This window comes from Etheostoma spectabile, chromosome 9, assembly GCF_008692095.1.
Source record: "Etheostoma spectabile isolate EspeVRDwgs_2016 chromosome 9, UIUC_Espe_1.0, whole genome shotgun sequence".
Lineage (NCBI taxonomy): Eukaryota > Metazoa > Chordata > Actinopteri > Perciformes > Percidae > Etheostoma > Etheostoma spectabile.
The window spans coordinates 16158761-16165697 of NC_045741.1; the positions used below are offsets into that span (position 1 = coordinate 16158761).

General features: G+C 54.4%; 1 long non-coding RNA gene across 1 annotated transcript in view; it reads left to right on the forward strand.

Annotated features, from left to right (window-relative positions):
* The window catches only part of LOC116696186 (uncharacterized), a 23492-nt gene that overhangs the window by 6889 nt on the left and 9666 nt on the right, over positions 1 to 6937 (forward strand). The window contains exon 2 of the long non-coding RNA XR_004333648.1: positions 3548 to 3556. This is a non-coding gene — a long non-coding RNA (uncharacterized LOC116696186). The remainder of the gene's footprint in view (positions 1 to 3547; positions 3557 to 6937) is intronic.

A 6937-nucleotide genomic window follows, 5' to 3' on the forward strand; every position in this document is an offset into this window, starting at 1 on the left:
ATATATATATATATATATATATATAACTCTTCCTAATATTTATAAGAATAATTTTTGGTCTAATTTACTTATATTATGTATTATATATGGTGTAAAACTTTGTATTGCAGTTTTAAAGCACAATATTGTCAAACTTGAAGCTTTCAAAAGTCTAGCACTACTACTGATAAAAAACAGGTGCAAGATAGGAAACATCCTCAACATTATTTGCATTAGCATTGAGAGATTTATTCTTGTGATATATTGTATTTCTAATGAGTATAGCTTCCATGCACAGCTGAGGAGAATGGCTCCCCTGAGGCTGCAATGGAAAGGTCATGACCCTGAGGTATAAAAGCCCTTTTGAAAATGCTATACATTTACCCTAGTCATAACCTTTGTTTATGACCTTTTAGTTAACCATTCTTGGTTGACTGTCTAAAAGACGCACATGCAGGTCAGTTGTTTTATGGGGTATTCAGGCAATTTGCATCAATGTGGAAAGTCAGGAAAATATGTATGTCAAATATATATGTAAAATATACCAACTGTCTCATTTGTTTACAGTACTGGTGTCATAATTTAACAATGATATATTAGGTTGAAAGATGCTACCTGTAGCACATTTAAAATCACGTCACACATAAATTACACTAGATTTTATTTAACAGTGTCTGCACATATTGGCCGCATAAAGAATAGCTTGCCAAGCTGCCATTGGTATTTGAGCTCAGCCCATCTAGAGTATACTGACTATTGATTTACCTACTCATTTGCTAACTGCTCCTGTGGTCTCGACAGTCTCTGAACCCATGTGAAGGTCATCCACTCTCCTACTGGCTAACTTGCCACAGAGCCAGCCGGTATCGGCCTGGCCCAATGCCTGCCTTGGGGCTCCCAACCCCTCCTCTTGCTAGGATGAGGCCAAACAGAGGTGTGATGGCTATGGGCAACTTGCCCTTATTCCCCTCCACAGATTGTCAGATTGTGTCTCCAAAAGGGTCGAAGAGTGTCAACATTTTTGTCATGGCACATGAGAGTGCAAGACTGTGTGTAAGTTGGTATGTGTGTATGCAAAGTTGGAAAGGACGTGATTGTATTTTGAGTCATCTTATTTGATTATAATGAGCATTTCACAAAATATGTCCATGTGTATTGGAAGGAGCTTTGTTATTCAGTGCCTCTCTCAGGAGAGTGAGGTGATGACTCTGACAAAAGGTGAAAGACTGTATTCTCAATTGGATGTCGGGGTGAAAGTGGTGTTTGTGCAATACATGTTGACACCTTAGAAACCTGAGCTGTGAAAACAAGCTCTGTTGACTGAAGACCATGTCATGTATTTACATCAGAAAGTGGAACATGTATTTTACAAAGAGTTTTACAGTAACCAGAGGCCATAGGTGCAGACAAATACAGAAGTTACCTGATATTGCTGCTTTATGAAACAGCATGCTGTTCATCAGCTGACACCTGACGTTTGGACCTTCTGAGCCTCAAGCCACTAGTCATTGCATGTTCTATTTCGTATAGGCTTCGCCCTCTAAGGGCTACGCTATTGGGTTTATCCCTCTCAACTACGTCCGCATTTACTGCATATATACAGAGCGCCCCGTTGTTCGACTCCCCTTTTTCTTCAACTTGCAGTATAGTCAAGCTCAAGACCTTCCGCCGTGCCCGTGTCTGCCCCTCCTGCCGGACCGTACATCCTTCCGCCGGACCTCCACCCCCGTTGCAGGCCTGCCTGGTGCCGTTCACGCCGGCCAGGCTCTCACCCGCCACGCCTCCTGCCAGTTTTGCGCCCGCCTGTCGTCTAAAGAGCTAACTCGACGGCGAGCTTTTCTGGTTTGCCAGGCTGGCGGGACGGAGACGGCAGCTGGGCAGACAGACAGGAATCCGGCGGCACCTTGAGCCGCTGGCGGACGCGTTTTCGACGAGCATGAGTCCGCTGACTCCGCTCTCTCTGACAGCGCCTCCATCACCGGTTTCCCCTCCTCCCTCTGGGAGGGTCCCCCTCCTCCCTTTGGGGGGATTGGGCCTCGAGACGCGATTGATGCTTTCCCGCTGGAGCTCTCTCCGTCTCCCGAACGGCCTGGGCACCGCCCGAGCGGCTTTCCCCTTGCCCCACCCGCTCCAGCCTCCACCGCTAAGGCTCTCTCTTCGCCGACCTGCCGAGATCATAGGAGGGCGCGGAGCTTAGAGGCATCGCTGCCCCGGCGGAGCTGCCAGCCCGCTCGCGGCCTTTTGAGCGGTGAGTTTATGCCCAGGAGCCGCCCTCTTCACGGGCCCCACTCTGGCCGCGCTTCGCGGAGCTTCGGCCATTGTGGAGGAGGCTTCTCCCAGCCGGGGAAACTGAAGGCTCCCGTCTCTTCTGCATGCCCCGTTTACCTCGGTTTCAGGGCGATACGGACGCAGTTTTCCTTCAGTCCCTCCCCTGGAGGAGCCTGCGGTCCATTTTGCTTCCGAAAGCTACTTTCTTCGGCCACCGAAAGCCCACGCTCCCCTCCCCCGGATCAAGTGTGCGCTCAAGTCACTGACCGGGCCCACATGTGCGCCCAGGGGCTGGGCACAAAACAACTCGCCTTACTGGCCTCCGCCGCCTCCGCGATGGCCACTACTCCCGGCGCCCTCCCCTCGAGCTTGCCACGGAGATTGTGTAGGCTATGACCCCATCCTTACCCTGACCCACGGCGTCCACGTGTGCGCTGTCCGGGTGATGGCTTGGCAGACTGTGGCCCAGCGAAACATCTGCTCCACATGTCTCAGCTGCCAGCGGACATTAGACGCGAGCTTCTGTACGGTCCCATAGCCCCCGATGGACTATTTGGGCCGCGCCTACAGACTGCCACGTCTCATCTCCATCAAGCGGCGGAGGACGCCGAGCGGCTTCGGAGGCGCGGCTCGTGGAAGGCTCCTCCTCAACAGCACCACCGTCGCCATGACAACCGTCACAACGGAAGCGCCCCGCAGCATCGGCTGCGGCTGCGTCTTCCCAAGCTTCGCGTCGGGCCCCCACCCGTCCCCCTCCGCAGCGACAGACGATGCCACACGGCCGTCACACTGCCAGCAGCCGAACGATCCCTTTGCTCTAAACAGGGCACTGTTATGACAGTTGTTCCCCACACAAGCACACACCAGGCCGTCGCCGCGAGCGGGGCCCCACTGCTCCCCGCTGCGGGCAGCGGAAATGAGCCGTCCTCCACGGGGACGACACGCTTGTCCACCCACCTCCCCACGGCGATGCCGGGGCGGGGGTCGGTTAACCCAGTGACCTCCCGCCCCACACGCGGCGACCGGCCACTGCCCTTTCGAAAAAGCCTCCCATGGCTGGCGACGCGATCACTCTGTCTCGCCCAGCGGCGGGATGGGCTCTGCGCTCCCTGCTTGCCATGTCGGTGAACAACACTCAACATGTGCTCGCCCACTGTCGAGTGCAGCGCGGCATGGATTGGCTTGACACACATGGACTCGTGGATCAAAGCTGATAACACGGGGTTACACACTCCAGTTCCCTCCCCCCCCCCCCTTTCGCGGGTGTGTTGGGACGACGGTTTCATCCCGGCAGAGTCAGACGCATGACGTCAGAGTTAGAAGGTTTGCGAGCGGAGCTATTTCCCGCGTCCCTCCAGGGGAGGAAAACGAGGTTTTTACTCTCGCTATTTTCTCACCCCGAAGAAGTCAGGAGGACTGCGTCCCATCCTCGACCTGTCGAAATTCAACCGGTATGTCTGGAGCGCCCCTTCCACATGCTCACCATCAGGCACGTGTTGGAATGTGTGCGCCCCAACGAATGGTTTCATCCGTGGATCTGAAAGACGCTTACTTTCACATCCAAATCATTCCCAGCACAGAATTCCTGCGCTTCTCCTTCCAAGGGCCCCGTTTCCAGTTCAACCGGCTGCCGTTCGGATCTCACTACTAGCCCCCCGCACCTTCCAAGTGCATGGAAACGGCGCTCCAGCCTCTACGGGAGAGGGGCTCAGAGTCCTCTTTTACTTGCGATCTGCTCATTCTAGCCCCCTCTCGGAGCGGGCGGCGCTGCACACTATGGAGTTTCTGCAGCACCTACAAACGCTGGGTTTTGCCATAAATGGAAGAAGAGCGCCCTCGTCCCGCACAATCGATAGTTTATCTGGGCGTAGACATGAGCTCGATCAGCATGAGAGCCGCTGTCACCACCGAGGCAGGAAGCCCTGACTTCTCTGTGTCCCGCTTCAGGCCGCGCGCACAGTGCCAGCGCTGTCAGTTATGCGGCTCTTGGGCATGATGTCCGCGGCACACACGGTGGTCCCCCTGGGTTCCTCCCACATGAGGAAAGTCCAGAGGTGGTTTTCACCGCCAGCGGCTCGATCCCATTCGCCACAAATGGCGAATGCTGTCCATCCATCATTCCCTCCAATCAGACCTGGCATACTGGGGAGTCCCCAAACCCTGTCTTCCGGGGTTCCCCTGGGCAGTGACGTCATATGTGACGGTGTACACAGACGCTCCCTCACTGGCTGGGGGGGAATGTGCGAGTCACAGGGGGTGGGAGGGCCTGGCCTCCTCCCCCCCCCTCACATAAACTGCCTGGAGCTGTCCACGGTGTTGAAGGTGTTTGAAACACTTTACACCAGTGGTGACGGGGAGGCATGTTGTAGTACGGACGGACAACATCACGGCGGCGGCATTCATAAACCGCCAGGGCGGCATACGCTCAGCTCGGCTGTTAGAAATAGCCAGACGCCTCCTGCTGTGGGCGCACAGCCACCTGCTGTCTCTCAAAGCAGTATATTCCCCGGGATTTTGAACCGGCAGGCCGACTTGATGTCGGGGGGGGGCCCTCCCACAACGAGTGGAGATTGAATCCCACTATCGTTCAAACGTTATGGAGCAGGTTCGGAAGCGGAGGTGGATCTTTTCGCTTCACGAGAGAACACAACAGTGCACACTGTGGTTCTCCTTGACCGCGCGGGACAACCTCCCCTCGGCGTAGACGCCTTCTCCCACAAACCCTGGCCCAAAACCCTCCGTATGCTTTCCCCCGGTCCCCCTGATCCCTCGCCTCCGGAGCGCGTCCAGGAGGAGGATCTTTAATTGTTCTGGTGGAACCGGAGCGCACAACGCGTCCAGGTTCCAACCCTCGTTCAGCTGCTGGTGGCTCCCCCCTGGCAGATTCCGTGGCGAGAGACGCACTATCCAGCTGAACGGTGCGATCTGCATCCCCCAGTGATAAATCAGAGACTGTGGGGCTGGTTGCTGCGCGGAGCGCTTACAGAGATTAGGCTTGCCCCCCCGTGGTACGCACTATCCAGGGCCCAAGCCCCCTCTACCATAGCAGGCTACGCAGGGCGCTGGTCTGCCTTCCAGCGCTGGTGCACCAGAGAGGGACGCAGACCCCACATCGTGTCCCCTACCTCTCGTGCTGACGTACCTAACCTCTGGTGGATAATGATTTGGCTCCATCTACAGTCAAAGCATACGCAGCAGCCATCTCATCCTGTCACGAAGGTTTCGGTGAGAGGACTTTTTTGCGCATCCCCTGGTGAACGTTCCTGAAGGGGGTTAGGCGTCAAAAACCGGCTGTTCGCCCCCCTCGCCCCCAATGGGACCTAGCTCTGGTGCTGCGGCTCTGGGAAGCCCCCCTTTGAGCCCTTGACACAGGCTTCGCTCAGAATGCTGTCGCTTAAACAGCACTTCTCCTTGCCCTAAACGTCGGCCAAAAGAGTGAGTGATTTATGTGCACTGTCATTTCTTCTCCGTCCTGCCTCTCCATTAGAGGGGACGGAGCGCAGCCACCTTACAGCCAAATCCCTCCTTCACACCGAAGACTTTAACTAGTTCTTTTCGGTCAAGGGTGTTTTCCCTCGAGGTTTTTTTCCCCCCACCTCACGCTAACGGTGCGAGGAGGCTTCCCACCGGTTTTGGTCCGTGCGCGCTCTGTCACAATACATTTTACGCACGGCAAATATCAGGAAACTCAGCAGCTGTTTGTGCATTATAGAGAACACTCCCAAGGATCAGCCCTCTCAAAACAGCGTCTGTCTCACTGGCTGTGCGAGGCTATTACCCAGCTTATAGCTCGGAAGGGAGAGCCCCCCAAGACATTCGGTCACTCTACGAGGCTCTGTCGGCGTCTGCTGCTATTTAAAGGCATGGCAGTAGCCGACATTTGCGGCGCAGCCTCCTGGGCTTCCCCGGCCCCTTCATCCGCTTTTATCTGCGAGATATGTCTGAATCTTCCTGTCCATGCGTTTTGTCCACAGTCGTGACGCGTAATGCCACGCTGAATGTCAAAAAAAAAAAAAAAAAAAAAGCGGATGCCTTGATTGTTGCCAATCTCCTTCACACCTAGTGCTGAATGACCCTGCTCTGCTGTCTCACCTCTCCTGTACCTGGGGTATTTCTTGTGAGACACCAGTTTTTATCTCATACATTGTCATAATCATGTTGCACGCACGAGGTAATCATGTCTCTCCGTTGCATGCGCGACAGGATCAATCACGTTACCCCCATTAATCATTGTACTACTGCATCATATTGCGGGCCACATGAACCTTTCCGCCACGCCATGGCAGGGCAGCTTTGTCAGAAGAATGACTCTGACTAGCCTCTGTACATTGTTGCTGGGGCATGTGGTGTATGTTCGGCTTGTGGACCTTGTGCCGCAGGTGGCATTGACTCACTCAGCTTCGCCCTAACCCAATAGCGTAGCCCTTAGAGGGCGAAGCCTATACGAAATAGAACGTAGTTACTTTGGTAACTCCAGTTCTATTAGTATAGGCGTAGCCCTCTAAGGTCCGGCCACCTGCTCCTAGAACATTAGTTGAGAAAAGCTGATGTTTTGGGAGTCGAACAACGGTCCGCTCTGTTATATGCAGTAAATGCGGACGTAGTTGAGGCCCGAGCTGGACGCTAGGGCGAAAGAAAATCTTCACGACTGCGCATGCGAAGGGATAAACCCAATAGCGTAGCCCTTGAT